Below are 21,540 nucleotides of genomic sequence, written 5' to 3'. Positions count from 1 at the left end.
GTCTGGGTCACGTGGGGAGTGGGTGGAGTTAGGGTCACGTGGGGGAGAGGATTTAGGGAGAGAAGGGAAGGAGGAGTTGAGACGGAGTGAAATACGAGGAGGCCACGCGGGGCAAGATGGAGAGAGTGGCTCGGTCGCCACGCGGAGGGAGACGTCGACACCGACAGCCATCGGTGTCAGACGAAGAGAGCTAACGGGGCAGTGAGAGGCTAGCTGTGTAAAGGGGCAGCAGTGACGCTAGATAGCGGGCAGCGGTGTGGCGGCAAGGATTGCCTGACGGGGCAGCAGGGAGACTGCATATTGGAGCAGCAGGGAGACTGCACAATGGAGCAGCCGAGGGCTGTAGAGAGGTCGTCGAGCGGGACGCAGGCCTGAGCGAGACGCCGTGGTATCGAGATTCTACGAACCCAATAATGGACAACGGAGATCGACATCTGAGAGAGAGTCTTTTATTACATATGTGTCTGGAAAGCCTTCGTAGTTCTCTCCTGGTTAAACAAAAAAAGCTGATAAATGTAGTAACTTATCATAAATGCTCACGAATGGCGCTTGCCCCAAAAATCTATGAGGACTACATGGAGTATATGTTTCATTGTTTACAAACATGCTTAAATGTATGTGTAATGCGGGCGTAAGCGACCTTCCGGATGTGACGTCACGGGGAGGCGGAGCCAGGTGACGTGGGTGAAAGGTTGGGGTCCTTAAGTGGGTAAACCGGAAAGAGAAGTCAGTCGGGGTGTGAATGGAAAAGAGTGGGGCCACGCGGGCGAACGAGAGGAGGGGGGCACGGACAGCCAGGAAGGCTGTGTGTCAGAGGCAGCGGTGTGGCTGCAGAGAGTCGCAGGAGCGACGAAGAGAGAGACAGCACGAGGCTGTCAGAGCTGCGGAGAGAGCAAGAGAGAGAGAGGAGCTGCAGCGGTGTGTGTGTGGAGACAGCACGAGGCTGTCAGAGCTGCGGAGAGAGCAAGAGAGAGAGAGGAGCTGCAGCGGTGAGAGCCAGGGGGGCTGGGAGAGAGTAACAGCAGCGGAGCTGCTGTGGGGGCTACAAGAGCGACAGAGGCCAACAGAGGGGCTGCTGGTGGAGACTGGAGAGACATCGGAGTCAGCACTGTGGGGACTGAGCAAAGAGGAGACAGCCGTGCAGAGGTGGGACAAAGTCATTGTTATGCAAGTCCAAGTCGAGTCGCAAGTCATCAAATTCATGACTCGAGTCTGACTCGAGTCCAAGTCACATGACTCGAGTCCACATCTCATAGGTGGGACAAAGTCATTGTTATGCAAGTCCAAGTCGAGTCGCAAGTCATCAAATTCATGACTCGAGTCTGACTCGAGTCCAAGTCACATGACTCGAGTCCACACCTCTGCAGCCGTGTGGGTAATACAGTACGGACCAAATAAAGGACACTGAGCCAGAGATCGTGGTCAAGTCTTTTATTACACTGGTGCCAGAAGTGAAACGGCATGTCGAAGCAAGTGAGGAAGAAGATTACTCCGCTGCCAGCATCAGCTTCATCGTCCGACGACGACGAATTCCCTCCAACCATGGATCCTGCTGGGGTGGTGGAGGAGAGCTCTGCTGAAGCGAGCATGGGGACGGGTGTGGAAGATGTCGGCGCGATGGCGGGGCCGTCAACATCATCGGACGCTGATCAGAGATGGCAACAGATGGCGGTGCAACTGGAGGCACTCAAGGACGTCCTGGCGCAGCTATGTCAACTCGTCACGCCGAGGACGACGGAGGAAGCTGAAGGTGCTCCACGGGCCGCCACGTTGCCTGCCCTGCCGCCGCCATTAGCCACGCGGCAAGAAGCCGCCATCTTGCGCGTCCCGCGGCGCCAAACCGCCATCTTGGACACGCCGCGGGCCGACGCCTTTTTGAATTTGCCTCCAGAACAACCAACAATTGAAGAGAACGTGAAGAGGAGTCGGAGTCGCCACCTCACCACAGTTAAGGAATTCTCCATCGGGGGCGATTGGAGCGCTTTCGCCTGCCGATTCTTGGCGGCGGTACGTTCAGCAAGATGGACCGATGCTGAGGCCTTGGAAGTGTTGCCGACTCTACTGGACGACGAATCGGTTCGATTTTTCCGTTCCATAACGGCCGATAAGAAGAAGACTTTATGCGGAGTTTTTGAAGAAATGGCCGACGCTTATGAGCCACCTGACGATGCGCATCGGCGATTCGCTCAACGACAACGAGCACCCGAGGAATCGCCCGTGGCATTCAGAGGTGCGGTGCTGGAGCTGGCCATGGCAGCTTATCCGGAGACGCCACAGGACCTGCTCGAGCCTCTCATATTAGGCAAAATGCTGGAGCTGTCTCGGGATCTGGGGATCCCCATGCCTGTGTGTGGGCATGAGAAGCTCACTTCCCGGGCGGCAGCAAAGTGTCTGGATGCGCAGTTTAATCTCCGTCGCTGGAAGCAAGTGGCGGCATGGACGGGTGGGCCCGTCAAGGAAGGAGGCGCGATGGGGTGGGACCCCACAAAGGCGGTCTATGTGCCGGATGAGCGGGGTCCTCGGGAGCTGACGGCCGCCTCCTCTCCATGGTCGGGACGCGGAGGCCCGGGGGCCGCGCGCTACGCCATCGGAACGGGGCCGTCGGGATGCAAGGCCTGCGCTTCGGCGCAACGATGCCGACTGCTTCTGCTGCGGCCGTAGGGGCCATTACGCCAAGGATTGCTGGGCCCGCTTCCCGGGTCCGCCGCAGCAGGAGGTTTCAGTACCGGACAAGCCGCCCAAAGACCTTCCGAAACAGGCATGTCGGCACACACCAGACACCCGGCAAGGCTTTGCACCTCACCCATCACCTTCGTTGCGCGACCCTATTGTTGTTATTCATGATAGGCCATCGACGGGGCCTTGTCGCTCGGTGACGCAGTGGCGCAAATTGGCACGGAGAGTTGTCGCGGCCGCTACGGGTTCGTCCACTGTACCGGGGTCTATACAAGGGGTGGACGTGCGCATTTTGGTCGACTCTGGAGCGTCTGCGACTATTATATCGGATGTCATTTTCCATCTGTTGGGCATCCTGCCGGGGGCTGTGCGCCCGGTTTATGGGTCGTGCGTCGCTGCGAACGGGGGTAGTATGGGTATCGTGGGCCAGGTGGATGCTAAGATATCTATTGGGGATGTGTCGGCTTCGGGTGTTGTATTAATATCAAGATCTTTGGCGGTTCCTTGCTTATTAGGCACCGATTTTTTGGCTAGAATGCCCATTTTGATCAAAATCAATGAGAATTGTATTGAATTGCCGGGTGGCCGTCAAATATCGTTTCTGCCGTCGCCCTGGGGGCGACCTGCTTCGGCCGTCCAGGTGCAGGCGCTGTCCGTCGCATCTGTGGACATCCCACCTGGTTCACAGATGCTTATACCCTTGCGGTATCGGAAGCCCCTGCCTAATCGTCTGGGAGCAGTAGGGGTCTTGTTGTCACCATCCGCCACGATAACAACAGGATTGGCGTTAGTTGGGGCACAGACCATTGTCCGGCCGGATCAATTACCGTTTTTACAGGTGCTTAACGCGGGGGTGGAAAACATCCGTGTTCCGGCCGGTACGGTTGTGGCACATGCCACTACGGCGTTTGCGACGCACGATTGTCCGCATAGCCGGGGAGTGGTCGCTGGTGTTTCCGAGCCGGGGGGCAGTAGAAGGCATGTTGGCTGCGGACATCATATCGCCATCTAACAGCCCATGGGGCGCTCCTATGGTCTTGGTTAAGAAAAAGGATGGCAACTTGCGATTTTGTGTTGATTTCCGGAAATTGAATAAGATATCGGTGGCAGATGCGTACCCCCTGCCGCGTATGGACGACTCCCTTGACGCATTGTCGGGGGCTAAGTTCTTTTCCACACTGGACCTCTCTTCGGGATTTTGGCAGCTCCCCCTTGACGAGTCCTCACGGGAGAAAACCGCTTTCCGTACGCCGCAGGGGTTATTTCAATTTAACTGCCTCCCGATGGGATTGAATGCGGCCCCTGCCACATTTCAAAGATTGATGGAGCTCGTTTTGACGGGGTTGCAGTGGGAGACGTGTCTTATATATTTGGACGATATCATTGTCTTCAGCCGCACATTTGAGGAACATTTAACACGGCTGGAGACAGTGTTCACGAGGATGCGCTCTGCGAATTTAAAATTTAAACCAAAGAAATGCCACCTACTGCAACGGTCCGTCCGTTATCTGGGGAACATTGTGAGTGCTGAGGGGGTGTCCACGGATCCGGAAAAGACGGCGTGCGTCCGGGATTGGCCGACTCCAGCCACCGTGGGGGATGTTCGGCGGTTTTTGGGATTTGCCTCGTATTATCGAAGATTTGTGCCGGGGTTTGCGACGATTGCGAGGCCCTTGCATCTCCTTACGGGTAAAGGACGGAAGTTTGTTTGGGGACAGCCGGAAGAGGCGGCCTTTCGGAGTCTGCGTGATCTATTGGCAACGGCCCCAACATTGGATTATCCCGATTTTGATCGCCCATTCATTCTTGATACGGACGCGAGTGACACAGGTATTGGGGCGGTGTTATCACAGTGTAAAGGGGGTGTAGAGCGCGTCGTGGCGTATGGTAGCCGAGTCTTGTCTCCTGCGGAAACTCGCTACTGTGTCACTCGTAGAGAACTTTTGGCGGTTGTTTTTTTCCTACGGCAATTTCGACCGTACCTTTACGGTCGTTCCTTTGTTGTGCGAACGGATCATGCGGCCTTGCAATATGCACTTAAAATGGACCAGCCATCCGGACAGTGGGCACGTTGGTTGGACACGCTACAGGAATTTTCCTTCCAAATTCAACATCGGAAGGGGGTGCGCCATGCGAACGCTGACGCACTTTCCAGATTACCGCGACGAGCCCCTTGCAAATGTGAGTCGGGGACGCATAGGTGTTCGCCGATTCTGAACCCCCCTCAGCCGCTTACGTTGGCCGTCGAGAAGTCGGATACTCCGATGGAACCGGGACCGACTGACGGGGTTTTGAATCTGCCGCGGTCTGTCTGGATTCGGGAACAGATGATGGATGAGTCGTTGTTGTCCATGCGGAAGCGGTCTACGAGGGACAATGGGAGTCCGAGTTCGGCTGTGGGGCCGCGAACCGCTCTCCGAGATGGTCTGCTTATGTGGCGAGAAGGGGTCCAGGAAAGCTGGCGTGTGGTGGTACCGACGTTCTTGCGATTCGAGTTGATTAGGACTCTCCATTGTGAGACACTCTTACATTTAGGGGTGCAGAAGACTTTGTTGACGTTGCAACGTCATTATTTTTGGCACGGCATGGCGACAGATGTCGTAGGGCACGTGCGCGCGTGCCCTGAGTGCGCCCGACGTAAGCCGCCTAAACATCCTTACGTGCCGCCTCTCCAGTCGATTCAGGTGTCTCGAGTCAATGAATTGGTGGCACTGGACATATTGGGACCCTTCCCACCATCGGCGAGGGGAAATAAATATTTGCTGGTAGGGGTTGAGTATCTCTCCCGTTGGCCGATGGCCTGGCCGTTGCCCGATCAGTCGGCCGCAGCCATCACCGACGCCTTTTTGTTTGGGTACATTATGGATAAGGGGGCGCCTGAGAGACTCCTCACGGACCAGGGCCGAAATTTCTCTTCTAAATTATTGGCGGAAGTGTGCGCGGGCCTTGGGACTAAGAAAATACGGACATCCCCATACCATCCGCAGACGGATGGTATGGTCGAGCGGCTGAACAGGACATTGTCTGCCATGCTTTGCCATACTGTGAGTGAACAGCAATCAGATTGGGATCTGCACATCCCCTGAGTGCTTTCGGCGTACAGGATGACGCCTCATGCGGCTACAGGGTATTCGCCGTTTTACCTTATGTATGGTCGGAAAAACGTGCCTCCGGTGGATGTGCAATTGGGTACTGGGGTGAAGGGACCTCGTAAACCACTTCCTGAATACATTCAGGACACGGTTCGCCGGGTCACGGAGGTGCGGGAAAATGCCTGCGTAGCTACGGCCAAAGCCCAGGCCCGGAACGAGCGGTATGCTCGGCGGTCCGAGGGGGAGTGCCCCTGGAAGGTTGGAGACCTGGCCTGGCTCCATTGCCCGCAGGTGCGGCCGGGGACCTCTCCTAAATTGCACAAACCTTGGCATGGTCCTGTGCGCCTCATTGAGGTTCCCAATCCACAGTCGGCGCGCGTTCAGATTGGTTCTCGCCGATGGTTTGTTCATACGTCGCGGTTGAAACCATATGTTGCTCCCCTACGTGATGCGTCATCTCCCAATGTTGCCTTGCCGGGGTCTGTTGCCGCCGACTCTCCCCTGCCTGCGTCCACTGATCTTGCTAGAGCGCCTGTCGTACCTGTTCCAGACAGGTCGGCCGTGACACCGAGGGGGACGAGGTGCCCTGCTCGGAGGGCGCCTGCCAGCTCTGCGAGACCTTTGAGCCCTGCAGCCCTTCTGACCCCGCCGCAGGCACATTCGAAGGACACGGCCAAGACTGATTCTTCAGGAACACGGGACGTTGGTGGACTTCCAACCGCAACAGGAGAATTACCCCCTGTCATTCATCGAGTTCCATCGCGTTCCCGTTCTGCGAGCGGGCCGCCGACCGTCCGGGACGGTCCGGCGACTCGCACACGCTCTAAATCACTTAGGTTTCGTTGATTGTATGTTGTGTTGTTGTTCTTGTTCTTACCCTTGTATTTATTGCATGCTTTCTGTACGTCCGTTGATGTTACTTGTTGTTATTGTTCTGTTGTTATATTGCATGCTTGGTGTCCTTTAGCGCAGAAGGTCGGTTCACCGCATTACGCTTTGGTATTGTTCAGCCGAGGTCGGCTGGGTTTTTTCTACGGGGGAGGGTGGTGTAATGCGGGCGTAAGCGACCTTCCGGATGTGACGTCACGGGGAGGCGGAGCCAGGTGACGTGGGTGAAAGGTTGGGGTCCTTAAGTGGGTAAACCGGAAAGAGAAGTCAGTCGGGGTGTGAATGGAAAAGAGTGGGGCCACGCGGGCGAACGAGAGGAGGGGGGCACGGACAGCCAGGAAGGCTGTGTGTCAGAGGCAGCGGTGTGGCTGCAGAGAGTCGCAGGAGCGACGAAGAGAGAGACAGCACGAGGCTGTCAGAGCTGCGGAGAGAGCAAGAGAGAGAGAGGAGCTGCAGCGGTGTGTGTGTGGAGACAGCACGAGGCTGTCAGAGCTGCGGAGAGAGCAAGAGAGAGAGAGGAGCTGCAGCGGTGAGAGCCAGGGGGGCTGGGAGAGAGTAACAGCAGCGGAGCTGCTGTGGGGGCTACAAGAGCGACAGAGGCCAACAGAGGGGCTGCTGGTGGAGACTGGAGAGACATCGGAGTCAGCACTGTGGGGACTGAGCAAAGAGGAGACAGCCGTGTGGGTAATACAGTACGGACCAAATAAAGGACACTGAGCCAGAGATCGTGGTCAAGTCTTTTATTACATATGCATGAATGGGAAGTGGTAGTGTAGTAATGAGCGCACTGCTTCGACCCTAGTTCGATTTCCACTCATAACCAACATCGGTGATGAATATCTGAAAACCAACATCAATAATGAATATCTGAACTGGTTCTGGACATCCCCTAAGTCGACTCAGCCTCAAAATGAGCACCTGGTGTGATGTCAGAACATTGGGACTATGGAGATAAAGCCGGCCGGGCGTGGTGCTGGCCACCAACCTTTTTGTGTGCTGTGCTGGCCTTCATAGGTGCTCATATAACAGCTACACCGGAAATATTTGTCTTCTTTCTATATATCTATACATCTATGGGACTGACTCAAGTAGAGTTTTTTCTACACATTTGTGGAATTCTGGTATCAAGAGAAAAATTCTGCAAAATGCGTTTTGCCTCATCCACGTTGCACTTTCCTGAAACGCATCCGTTCCTGCAGGCGGACAGCCAAGCGTAAACAAACCGATTGCCAAATACAAGTCACTCCATGAGTTATGCCTCACACTTGTTCGCATCTATAAGGGCCTCGTATCGTATTCTGAATGCTGGGGCAGTCGGCATAAGTATTTACCAGTGGTGAAAAAGGGCCAGAATGCCCCGGAACACTGTGGTGGGAGTGCAAATTTTAATTTGACCGCGTTCCGAAAAGGTATCAAGGATTCATCTCGTACATTTTTTCTTCTCCCTAACTTTCCACGAACTAATGAGGTTTCCATACGGAAATATTAACTCTCCTGTGTTTTGACTGGACTGCCCAGGACAACGCCTCTGTATTTGCAAGCCAATAGAAGTAATTTTATAATACACAGTATATATGTATACTCAATATCTACTTTTTTTGGTTAGTTCTTAAAAAGCCATGATTAAAGAATCACATCTAAAACACGGTTTTCCTCTAAATATGCCCGATAAGATAACACTATATTGGGGGTCACTCGACCTCCAATATAGTGTTATTGAGGGAGTCGCTCGATTTGGGTACTGCGGGGTACGGAGCTATTGCTCAGACGTTGGTGTCCGACGACCAGGAACCTTGTGTTCAGATTCTAAATTCTGGGTTGGACACCACGGTCATTCAGAAGAATATGGAGTTGGCTCATGCAGCTCCGGCACGTCTGGTAGAGGGCGTTGTCGGGAATGCGGATGCTGAGCCTTGCACGCGACGATCCCGGGATGTGGTTAATTGCTCTGTTGTCCGTCCCTCTTGCCTGGAACCGGATATCACGCCACGCGAATTCATCTCATCTTCATATTGCTGGGGTCGAGTGTCGAGTGCGTCCGGCGACCCGGGGTGGGTGCCCGCTGCAGTTGCTCCCAGGCAAAGCGATTCTGTTCTGCCCCCGGGCGCTGTACACCTGGCTTCCCCTGAACGGCATCGCATGTCGGTTTCGCGGGCTTCGAGAGCGGTGGATCCGTCGGCCCGGCCTACTGCCCTTCGTGAGGAGCCGGGTTTGGCGGAACATTAGCACATCCCCTCAGGGTCCTTCAGGGTGAGTGAGCCCACCTTCCCTGGGGGCCCGGGAACACAGACTCGCTCAAAAACTCGGTTTTCGTGATCCTCTTGGTTCACGCACTTCTCCCTAGTTGGTTTGTACATTTGTGGATAGTGTAATTTTTGTACAGGTGGGTTGGAGTATTTATTTGTGTTCTTGTTATTGTTGAGGCACACTGTGTTTTCTCGTTACACTTCACTTCATTGTTCGTTTAGAGGGGGAATTGACAGCCGGGATGGCTGGATGCTACACAGGGGGGGTGATGTAGTGATATTGGGGATGTCACTGTATGGTGCTGGCCCAGAAGGGCTGTGCCGTTCGATGTGGACAGCACCGTGTGGGTGGCTGTGTGTAATACCAGCCCTAGCGGGGCTTGGTCAGCACTGGGATAGTGTGGGCACCACGCACAGCGTGTGGTGGGGGCTCCCATGAGGGGGAGTGGGTGAGTGTCAGCCCAGGGGCAAGGTTGCCCTGGGCCATGGCACTCTGGTTGACCCCACAGACACAAGATCCGTAGTGTTCACACAGAGGGCCCCAGGTGGGGGGGGGGGGGGGCTAGTGGGTGATCACGTGTCCGGGGAGAGCTCTTGAGAAGGATTGAGAGGGAACGAGAATGCTCGAGAAGCTGGGCGGGGCCGAGGGCGGAGCAGCCCCGACCGTAAGGGGATATAAGGCGGGTCCCTTAGAGGGACCAGGGTCGCTGCATTCTACAAGCTGGAAGCTCAACACCGACAAGCAGGAAGCTCTACATCTCAAGCTGGAAGCTCTTCGTCTTACGAAGCAACCACGTAGTTGGAGATCAAAGTTATGGTCCGACCCTTCGTAGCATTAACCCCTCTGTATAGCGTAGTTAGCTGGGTGGTCACCACCCTAGGCTATATCGGGTAAAGGGGCCGTTACCCCTTTGTGTCTCGGTGTTACAATACATGTGTTGCCTCTAAAAGCAACAATGTCTGTGACTCAGTTGGACTCACTACACCTGGATGGCATCTGTCTCAAATGTTTCCATGAAAACATTGGCTACAACTGGAGATAAGGGAGAACCCATTGGGGTACCTTCAACTTGTTTGTAGAATGTTCCATTCCAGGTGCAGTAAGTATCGGTGAGGCAGTGTTTAACCAGGGCCGGTACATCAGCATTCAGTTATTGTTGGCCAAATATTCAATTATTGCAATGGTATCAGGCACAGGAACTTTGGTAAACAAAGATACTACGTTGAAACTGACAAGCAAATCACATTGAGATAGTGAGATGGCCTTAATTAGAGATACCAAGTGCAGCTGAGGTGGTCTTACCAATGAATGGATGTAAGGTCTCAGACAGAAATCGGACCAGTTTGTAGGTGGGTGAGTCTGTGGTGGAAACGATTGGACGGAGTGGTGTACCTTCTTCACGGATTTTTGGTAAGCCATTAAATCTGGGTGGTCTAGCAGCAGAGGGTTTTAAAGAGAGCCGCTTGTTTGGTTCGATTAAAGATGTCGAATCAGTGATGATATTGTTGGTTTGTGTAACCAGGCGGTTGGTAGGATCTCTATTGATTTTGGTATAGCTGCCATAATTAAGTAGGTCCTGAATTTAGTTATTGTATGTGGTTTTGTCCATGATGACAGTGGCATTGCCCTTGTCGGCTGAGAGGATGACTATGTCATCTCTCATTTTCAGTTGAGAAAGCTCAAAGCGCTCATCCTTGCTGATGTTGCTAATAGGTGTCTTAGCGTTTTTGAGGATTGCAGCGATTTCCAATCTTGCTACGTTTGCAGGAATGCGTCCATGTCTCGGACCGTGTTCGTGAGCATAAGGCAGATCTGAAACACGGTAGGACCAATACCTCGGCCGTGGCTGATCATTGTTTTAATGCTGTGGGCACACACGAAATAGATTTTTCCAAGATGAAGGTATTCTGCAAACCCACTGGTTATCAACAAAGATTTGTTCATGAAGCCATCCAGATATATAAACACGGACACAATTTCAACCGAGAAGATGGGTACAAACTGAGCAATCATCGGAAGGACGTTATTAACCAGTTTAAGTCATAACTGGCTGTGATGTTTCCATCCTACCTGCCGATGTTAGCAGTTATTTCCGACTCTCTAGTTACCAGATTAAATGTCTTTACAGTAACAAGCTAAATGTCTCACACAGCCACCGCTGCTCCTTTCCCTCGATGTGGCGGTGGCTCTCGTTTTTTAACAAGCGAAATGTCTCACGAACACAGCCACCGTTGCGGTGGTTTTCTTACATTGACATGCTAATCTTACGTTAACAGATTAACATGCTAATCTCTCACAATACATTGGCAACCCCCACAGCTTCGTAGTTGTGGAGGTATATCAGCTCTTCGATCTTACATTTACATGCAAATTCCATCTCTAGCCCTGCCCACTTACCCTTAGGCTACACCCATTTCAAACCTATATAACATCCTGCTTTAGCAGCTCTCCTGGTATATTTTTTCCTGCCTCAGCAGCTTTCCCGATATATTTTTTCACCTGATGACAAATGCTTGTGTTGCGATCGAAACGTCATGAATTTTTGTATTGTTTTTATATCTACTTGGCTTTACCGAAAGACCCAAAGAATATGAATTATTTCAGTCACAAAAGCTTTAAGTCAAGAATTGTACTCCTGCCACGGCATTCCAGCCCATTTCCACCACTCACTGTATGTAATACCAATTGGGGAGATTATTTGTTTAGATTATCGGACTGATTTACATTTCCACATGATAAGCTACCCTCGTTGAGCTATAAATTAGTGGGCTATACCTGGTAAATAAGTAAAATTGTTTAGTTCAGAGTAATTTTCTAATTTGAACCACGACGCTGGCACATAACGGCCTACTTTTTTCGAGTATCGGGACGAAGAAGCAGATCGCGTTTATTCTAGATTTGAAGCTTTCGTGACTGCAAGGATTCATATTCTTAGGTTTTTTCGGTAAAGTCACGTAGGTAAAACATCAAAATTAATAAAAATAAAATAAAGATCACGACTTGTGTTGCCTCCGAAACGTCGTGATCTTTATTTTATTTTATTTTTATTAATTTTGATGTTTTACCTACGTGACTTTACCGAAAAAACCTAAGAATACAGATCGCGTTTATTTGCTTGGTGAGAACAGTCATAATCAGGGCGGCCTGCCGGATATAAATGACGAACCTCCACAACAAGCAGTGAACTCGGTACCTCTCGGCCGCGTCACCGCCGGGTACGTTTATGAGAGTACCTTTATTGTGCGCCAACGTGAGATGGGCGATCGGTGTTGGGGTTTTCTTGAGCAGCTCGCTCATGTCTTTGAGGGAGTTAACTATTATAGGAGACACAGGACACGAGAGATGGAGTTTAGAATGATTGGAAAATGCCTAGAATGATTGGAAAATGCCGTTTGTATGACTCACCGTGTGCACTGCGATTTCGCCACCTTGTCGTGCAACCTCAGCACTCGAGAGCGTGCCATGACATTTTATGTACCACTCGAAATCAGTGTGATCATTATCACGAGGTTATAAGGACATGCAGTGAGGTGGACAGTACACAATGCTTACCTAGATACTCCGTGAAGTTAGACCTTGATTGCTGCCAAAAAAGTAACATGAAATAAGTGGATGACATAGTTATGAATAAGAGCACGTAGATATCAACCCATGTATATAGTAATAGTCAAAGCGGTAACTTTATGGTTATTTATATTTTTACTGCATAATCTGCAAAAGCAAAGAATTACACCTCATTCATTGAATTTGGTGCAGCAGTCTAGGAGTAGCTCTACAGGCACAAACACACATAACAGATTAAAATGTGCCAGACTTGTGTAAAAATACTGTTGTGTAAGATGTTATTGGCAAAAGCATTCCATCTGAATGATGGCAGTCCGTTCAACACAAAGCCCATTTACACTATGAGATCTCTTTACCATTGGCAAAATATAGTAGTAGGTTTTTACCCTTTTAAACTGGTACAAAACTGACACCTTTATACAAGGCATCCTGTTTGCAATAACCACAACACAAGTAGTCAAAAATGCAAACAAAAAGAAGCAACTCTGATAATGATAATAATATTATCATTATCAAGGACAGTGCATATTATTATCATTATCAGAGTTGCTTCTTTTTGTTTGCATTTTTGACTACTTGTGTTGTGGTTATTGCAAACAGGATGCCTTGTATAAAGGTGTCAGTTTTGTACCAGTTTAAAAGGGTAAAAACCTACCAGAGGTGTGGACTCGAGTCATGTGACTTGGACTCGAGTCAGACTCGAGTCATGAATTTGATGACTTGCGACTCGACTTGGACTTGCATAACAATGACTTTGTCCCACCTCTGATTAACCTACTACTACAAAGCCCATTGTTTGCACTGTATACAGACTTATTGTGCGTTGTCGTGGGGCATTATGTGTTATGATCTTTAAGTTAATTGTAAGCGATATGAATATCTTTACATTAACCAGCCAACTTTACATCTACAAAAGTGATGTCACAGTAGAAGGATAGAGGAACATTATAGGTTAAAGCACAAATAAGCGTACACAACACTGAACACATTAATCAATAACACGGTGGCCTCAAAAGGAAACAATATATGGAGGCGGTGTCCGGTTTAGGACGGTCAAATTTACAACGATTGACATTTACGACGTTTATATTGCTCCACCATGGGTCGATTTACAACGCAGAAACTTGGTTCACGACGCACCTTCCGACGTGACTCAGGAAAACATTTGAAGGGAGTCAGTCTGGTTCCTATGTGGCTGGGCGTGCAGCTTTTATTATTTTCAAGTGGTTATGTGGATTTTTACTCATTAAACCCAATTAAATATGGCTGACAAAGGGGGAAAAAACGTAGGCAAGTGATACTGTTTCTACTTTCTGGGAAAATAGCGTCAGATTTTTACGACGGGGTTTCCAGGAAGGCATTCTAACATCGTAAAATTGGGGACAAAACTTGTTCTTGCTACGAGAAGGGCAATTGCCCAAAACGCTGCTTATTATGTAATTTTTATTTAAAAGTCAGTGCTTTACTCACGACTATTTGGAGTTGTTGTTAATTGTGCTTGCGAACCACTGCCAACGCAGCAGCAGAAGCATCACCAGGTAATTGGTTATATGTGTAGTGACATTGGGGATATCACTGTATGGTGCCGACCTGGGAGGGCCATGGCACGCGATGCACTGTCATCGCATACACCCTGTGAGCGGGTGTAGTACCAGCCCTAGCGGGGCTTGGTGAGCGCTGGATAGCGCAGGCACTACGCATAGCATGTGGTGGGGGCTCCCACGAGGGGGAGCGGAAGAGTGTCAGCCTAAGAACAGGGCTGCCCCAGACCATGGCACTCTAGTTGACTCGGCAGACACGTGATCTGGAGTGTCCATAGAGAGGCACCCAGGTGAGGGGACTAGGGGGTGATCACCTGTCCAGGGGGAGCTCTCGAGAGGGATTGAGAGGGAGCTAGAAGGCTCAAGAAGGCGGGCGGGGCCAAGGGCAGAGCAGCCCTGACCGTAGGGGGATATAAGGCGGGTCTCTGAGAGGGACCGGGGTCGCTGCAATCTACACGCTGGAAGCTCTACGTCTCAAGCTGGAAGCTCTTCAAGGCAGCCACGTGGTTGCGGACCCGAGTGAGGGCCCGACCCTTCGTAGCAGTAACTCCTCTGTATAGAGTAGTTAGCTGGGTGGTCACCACCCTAGGCTGTATCTGGTGAAGGGGCAGTTACCCCTTGTGTTACGTGTTACAAATAAATGTGTTGCATCTAAAAGGAACAACGTCTGCGATTCAGTTGGACTCACTACATATGTAAGCTTGTGGTACGCATGTAGCAATGCACACCAAGAGGTTCAATGGAATTCTGCCTTGGCAGACCGCCATGGGCAGGGTTTGCGTAATCAGGCGGAATGACGAGTGCATGGCGTGAGAACTCCTTACCCATTGTGCGTGTGCATTCGCTTCGTCGTCTGTTTTCCAGGTCGATATTAACTGTGGGGTGAGCGCAGACAACACAGTGGCCATTGTATTTTAGTTGTGTTTGCTGGCAAAATGTAAAACATTATTACACTTTCAAACACAACCGATGCAATCATTATATATTACTCAAAATATCTAACAGTGAACACTGTATGGGTATAGAATTTCCTACGCTCGATCAGGGCGGCTCTGCACCATCCGCGACCACACGCAGTGGCGACTCCGACGATCGCTTGGATTGTGTGGCGTGCTGTCCGCACTGACGATGCAGCTTACAGAACCCCGTATTTCGGTTTCGTGGCTTTTTACACCACAGTACACTACTGAATTTCATACCTGTCAACCCCTTATCAGTTCCTACCTTATTACAGACCAATTCAGACATTATTGGTCACCCCGTGCCCTTATAAATCTCAACGTTCATCCTACAAAGTCTCATCACAAGGGAGAAACACAAACAAATAGATGAAAAAATGTCCTATTGAAACGGCTGTACGCTATATGGACCTGAAAACTCAATTTCCCCATACAAGAATACGGAATACACCGTATGGGTTCACAAGTATGTATTTCAAAACAACAAAACGAGCGGCGGTAATGGTGACGATGGATTTCTCCTCTCACAGTGTGTGCCGGGTCGCCCGAGTCGTGAGTGGTTTCACTTCATGGTGAAAGTTGACATTGACATTCCACATCCGATTTGAACTCGATAGTTTAGACAAGACTCTCTTGCAATCACATTTAATGTTAACACAAAAAATGTCCCCTTCCGATTGGAACCGCGTTGACAACATGACAGCTGCCTCTGCTGATTCACTGTCAGCCAAATTTAAAGCTAACTTGATCGCTAAATTCAACCTCCTATCAAAGAAGAAGCCAGAACCACACATCACAAAGCTGGATGTTAACGGGATCGTTATCAATCAGAGTAACATCCCGATTTCGGACAATATGAAAACGGTACTGGCTAAAGGGCTGAATTTCGCTTTCACTCCTAAACATATACCAGTAGAGGATGTGATTTCTCAGGTCGATGTAGCCCTCAAAGGCATAGGACACATCCAATCGGACACTGGGAGAGATGAAATAGCCACTATTCTCTAGAATGCTAAGAAACCCATTAGCAACATTAGCAAAAACGAACGCTCTGAACTCGCAAATTTCAAAAAGAGGGATGATATAGTCATCCTCTTGGCCGACAAGGGCAATGTTACTGTCATCATGGATAAAAACTCATACAACAACAAAATCCAGGACATCCCAATTATGGTAGTTACTCCAAAATTAAAAGTGATCCGACTAACAGCCTAACGACAAAAACCAACAAGATCATCACCAGTTCGACTTCCCTAATTGAACCAACCAAATGTCCCTCCCTAAAACCCTCGGCTGCGAGACCTAGCAGATTATATGGTCTTCCCAAGATCCATAAAGAAGGTACCCCACTACGGCCCATCGTGTCCACGATCAACTCACCTACCTACAAGCTAGCCTGTTTTCTATTGGATACTCTGCTTCCCTTCACTGGCAAGACCACCTCAGCAGTACTTAACTCAACCCAATTGGTTTCTATGGTCAAGGACATTGTACTGTCTCCTGACGAGGTCCTCGTTAGTTTTGATGTGGTCTCTCTGTTCACCAAGGTTCCAGTGCCTGACACCATAACAATGATTGAAGACTTGGACTGAACCCGGATGTACCTGCAGCGGTTAGGCACTGCCTCACCAACACTTACTTTACCTGGAATGGTACCTTCTACAAACAAAATGAGGGTACCCCTATGGGTTCCCCCCTGTCACCAGTGATAGCCAATGTTTTCATGGAAAAAGTCGAATCAGATGCCATCCAGACATCCACCTTTCGTGGATGATACTTTCGTCATTTGGCCACATGGCCTCCCAGCATTGAACCAATTCCTAGACCACATGAATTCCAGACACCCATCCATCAAATGTACCATGTAAGTGGAGACAGATGGCAAGCTACCATTCTTGGATGTTCTGTTTGAGAGGAGGCCCGATGGCTCTTTGAGAGATTCTGTTTACAGGAAGGCCACCCACACAGATTCCTACTTGAAGCCTGATTCCCACCACCACCCGGCTCAAACGAATTCCCTCATCAAAACACTATACCATAGGGCTCATTGCATCTCAGACCAACACCACCTGGCCAGTGAATTAAAACATGTACAGCTGGCCCTCAAGATGAACGGATACTCTGACCATACTATCCGCCAAGCTGTTTCTCCCACCATGCAGAAACAACCACCTGAAACTCTGATCAAAATCATCACGTTGCCATACATAGCAGGCGTTACCAAAAAGATTTCCAAAATTCTAAGCAAACACAAGATCCAGGTCCGATTCAATACAGTACACAAAATCCGTGATCTGATCCCATCCGTAAAGGATGTCAGTCCTGACTTACAGTACCCTGGTGTTTACAAATAGAGTTGTGCCTGTGGTGACTGCTATATTGGGGAGACGAAGCGACATATTTCTGACCGAATTCGCGAGCACAAATCAGATTTAAAACATGGCAGAACGAATTATTCGGCCGTAGCTGATGTTCATGAGAACCCGTTGTATCATGAGAACCCGTTGTGTTTCAACACAACGGGTTCTCATGATATAATTTTCTCCGATACCAAAGTACTCTGCAAACTTCCCGGTTACTACCAAAGATTTGTCCATGAAGCCATCCAGATATACTGTACAAACATAGACACAACTTCAACCGAGAGGATGGTTTAAAACTAAGCAATCATTGGAAAAATTTCATCAACCAAGCCAAACTCTAGCTGCCTTATAATTGTACAGCCATAGTAGTTTTTTAGCTTTTCACACACTACTTCCCTGCAACCCACCGGCGTGCATAACAAAAGGTAGCGTAATCCTTGCTCTCTTATCTACTTACGCCATCTACATCACAAGGCCTCGGCTGCCGCTCCAGGCATAGCCGCAGTTGCAGCATTGGTCGTCACCTCACCAGCTTGTACCCCCCCCCACGGACCATCTTGGCTCCTCCCCCTCCCCTTAACCAGTATATAAGGTCGTGTCTCTTAGAGCTCTCTTCACTTGATACAGTAATTTTGCTGTGACGGTTCCACCTGAAGACGGAGGCTTGTGTTGCCTCCGAAACGTCGTGATTTAATTTATTTGTTTTCTTTTTAACCTACGTGACTTTACCGACAAAAACAAAGAGTATTCCACATCCTGCTGCGCATGGGGGTTCTCCACTTTCCTTACATTATGGATGTCATCCCAGGTCACTGTGGCAAATGAGATTCATCCTGGTCTTTTGCATTCTCGCCGGGTCAAAACAAATTACTTGACGATGCAAGTGCTGACCTCACCCAGAAAATCCCTGCTCCCCAATAGGTCTCACTTCATCATCATCATTGCCATGATCAATCCACTGCTTGATGAAGACTTCCCAAATCAAGCCGGCACCACCTCTCACGATCCTGCATTGCAACAATCCACCCACCACCTGCACCGGAGCTGATCTCATCGCTCCATCTTCTCGGTGGATGTTCCATTGTCCATCAGCCCTCCTATCCGTCACGCAGCCCCACACGTTCGACTCAGATCTCACTTAGAATTAAGATCGGAATGGCGAGCAGTACTTTCTAAGATACGTTTGTGTGTTGTGTCTGTCTAGTTTGTTGTGTCTGGCTCGTGTGTTGTGCATGTCTAGTCTGTCCTTGCACGCCGTCGTTTCCCGCACCTCCGATGAGCACGGTTGGCTACGTACGGTGCGATATAAGTTGAATATACTTACGGTAGTAGTCTCACTTGTATTCTCTGATCTGCACTTTATCCTACTGCTGCCACGTGCTCTGACACTTCTGTACTGTCTCATATAGTATATCGATTGGCCTGTGAAAGTACAGCATCTAGATGTATGCCGTCATGTTTCTTATGTTGGGATTGTTAAACGGTAACTTGTTTAAGAATCGGCTACCGTTTCCGTGGGTAAGGAACCAGTAACTGAGTCCAGTGGAATAAAAAAAACGAATGCACTGATTAAAACTCGCCCCTATTGTTTCAAATTCCACTCCGGGAGATGGAATTGAACCGGTGACTCCTTTGGGTGGCGAGTCCCGTGTGCTGCTGCGAGCCCTGACACCGCTATAGGCAACGCCCTTCATTTTTCAGTTGACTACCGAAACCCTTTGCGTTTAATGCTCGATACATTCATGTCTGTGCGGCAAACCGGTAACCGGTTTTACCCAGTTCTCTCGATACCGGTAATGCAAAGCGCCCGGTTGTGACCGATCCCAGGTTGGCATTGTCTGTGTTTGTACCACACGCATTTGTTGAGTTTGCTCCGTTGTCTCATTTGTGCTGCCTCATTTGTCTTGTCCTATTGTCGCGTTTGAAGTATGGAGCGGTTGCGCGGTGGATCGCGCAATGTGCAACGTACCAGCGGGTACCTGGGTTTGATTCCAGGCCGCGTCTATAGTAACATGAGTGGCGAGTGATATTTAAACTGCAGGTTCTAGACCTTCCTCCACAAACCTGCACTGACCAGCATGGTGAAGTATGGTCAAATCATCCCTGTGATCCACACGATGTGGGTGGTCATCATCCAGCAGCGGATTAATAAATGGGTTATGTTGATTTATTTGGTATTAAGTTTGTACTGTTTAGTTCGCTCTCGTGTGTGCTCTCATTTCACAAACTTACATACACAGTAAAAACAAATATATGATTTGTCCAATACAAATGTATAGCGAATGTAATAATTATAATTGCGACTTATAACGCGCAGTGTTCGCTCACTCCCATAGAGAGAGGACGCCTCAAGAGACGCAAGGAACCACAGACAAAGCAGGAAGGAAACCCATGCGGTGAGGCGGCGCTCACAATTGCCCAAGCTCTGCGGTTCTCTATGTAGTAAAGTGGCATCCGCTAATTAATGTGTGTTTACATATGGGAGCAAACCGGAGCACCGGGACAAAATCCACGCATGGGAGGGGGACTCACTCTACCCCATTCATAAGGGACAGGTGGGGTCCACACTTTGCTGTATTGCAATCTCCTGACGAGCCAGGGTATGGCGCCTCCTCGACGCCCATTATTTCAGGTGATCCATCAACCCTCGCTGCCTCCACAGCGCTGGGTTACAGGCTACGTACATCGCCCCCACAGACCGGCAATGATTGTGAGCGATGGAATATTACATGGCGAGCAGATTCAGCTAGCCATGTAACATTCTACAGAATCAGAATATGTATTTATACTGGAGGAATCCGATGAGCTATAAAGCTCTTTTCACAGCTGTCCAGTAGGGGTGGGTAACAACGTTTCAACAACAAACAATACAAACACATGATAGTAGAGCAAAGTACAACCAAGGTAAACAATTTACCCAAACACATATAAATAAAACTAAACCATCCCCATCCTACCAGACAAAGCCCAATGAGGTATTAGGTTGTTTTTGAAAGAGACCTGGCCACAAATGATAGCTCAAAAGTGTTTTATCATTAGGACATTTATAGCAGCAAAATAATCTAAATAATCTCAATGCATGTTTCTAAATGTAGAGGGAAAACCAGAGGACACGGATAAAAAATCCACGCAACTACGAGGAGAACAAGCAAACTCAAAATATAAAGCAGGCGTCAGGATCGGGATCGAACCCCCCACCTCCTGCATACCAGGCGAGGAAGATGACATCACACCACTGTGGCGACACGCGAACGTGGGTGAGGAGTAGGTGAAACTCACGTGGCCGTCCTGGTAGCGCAGGGGTCGCGGCAGCACCGAGAGGACGAGCAGCGCCATCAGTAGCAGCAGCGCCGCGCCCTGCGCCGTCGCCCGTGCCCTGCGCCACGCAGGCGGCGGCCGCGGTAGCGGCGACGCCACGAGCACGGGACCTCCCGCATGGGTGCGCACAACGGGGCCGTTCGGCCACGTGGTGGGTGTCCCCCCGTGCTTGTGATGATGCGGGGGTGCCCCCCCGTGCGTGTGATGATGCGGGAGTGCCCCCCCGTGCGTGTGATGATGCGGGGAGTTCCAGCTGTGTGCTTGCATCATCGCGGCGCCGTTCCCCGAGTTCTGGCGTCGCAGATTTTCGCTGCGATTCTCAACTCTCACCGCTCAAACAGTGCTCACACGTATGTATGTTGAACTTCTCTTGGACAGTACTTAGCCAACTGTGCTAATCGGAGGTGCACATGTGTGCATAAAGTGTCTCGATATATATGCCCCGGGTGTGTCGCAGCGAGGAGGTCACTAGTGGTGGAGGTGGAGGAGGTAGTTGAGTCTCCCTCGAGCTCTTGACCGCAACTGCCACGGAAACTCGGAAGGGGGCAGTGCCTGTTGCGTCGCCGTGACGGCACCACGAACCTGACCGTCAGTACCTCCTCCACGAGCAACGAGCCAAGCACCTTCTCCTGGGTGAGCAGTCCCATAGCCTCCTCTCCACCCTGCCTCCCAGCCTCGCACGATCTCACCTGCAATCAAAACCACCACCACCACCACCTCAAGTGACCTTGAGCGACGTGACAGGGCTTTGTAGACGACGCAGGGGCACTATAATCACGACCCGCACGTAGCTTCGCCTCCCCACACGAACACCGCGTGAACCAAGGCGCTGACCCTGGTGGTGGAGGGGGGCACGTGGAGCCAATGGACGTGGTTCTCGCTGTGAAACACG

The 21,540-nt window shown here is 50.2% G+C and overlaps 1 long non-coding RNA gene across 1 annotated transcript in view; it reads right to left on the bottom strand.

Annotated features, from left to right (window-relative positions):
• Positions 1-21,235, bottom strand: part of LOC144721180 (uncharacterized) — a 29,360-nt gene extending 8,125 nt beyond the window's left edge. The window contains exons 1-4 of the long non-coding RNA XR_013585857.1: positions 20,610-21,235; positions 14,833-14,883; positions 12,456-12,486; positions 12,137-12,217 (exon numbers count right to left, since the gene is read on the bottom strand). This is a non-coding gene — a long non-coding RNA (uncharacterized LOC144721180). The remainder of the gene's footprint in view (positions 1-12,136; positions 12,218-12,455; positions 12,487-14,832; positions 14,884-20,609) is intronic.
• Positions 21,236-21,540: the final 305 nt, after the last annotated feature.

Source organism: Lampetra planeri, chromosome 11, assembly GCF_965212315.1.
Source record: "Lampetra planeri chromosome 11, kcLamPlan1.2.h2, whole genome shotgun sequence".
In the NCBI taxonomy this organism is placed as follows: domain Eukaryota; kingdom Metazoa; phylum Chordata; class Hyperoartia; order Petromyzontiformes; family Petromyzontidae; genus Lampetra; species Lampetra planeri.
This window is presented reverse-complemented; position numbering and strand designations above follow the sequence as displayed.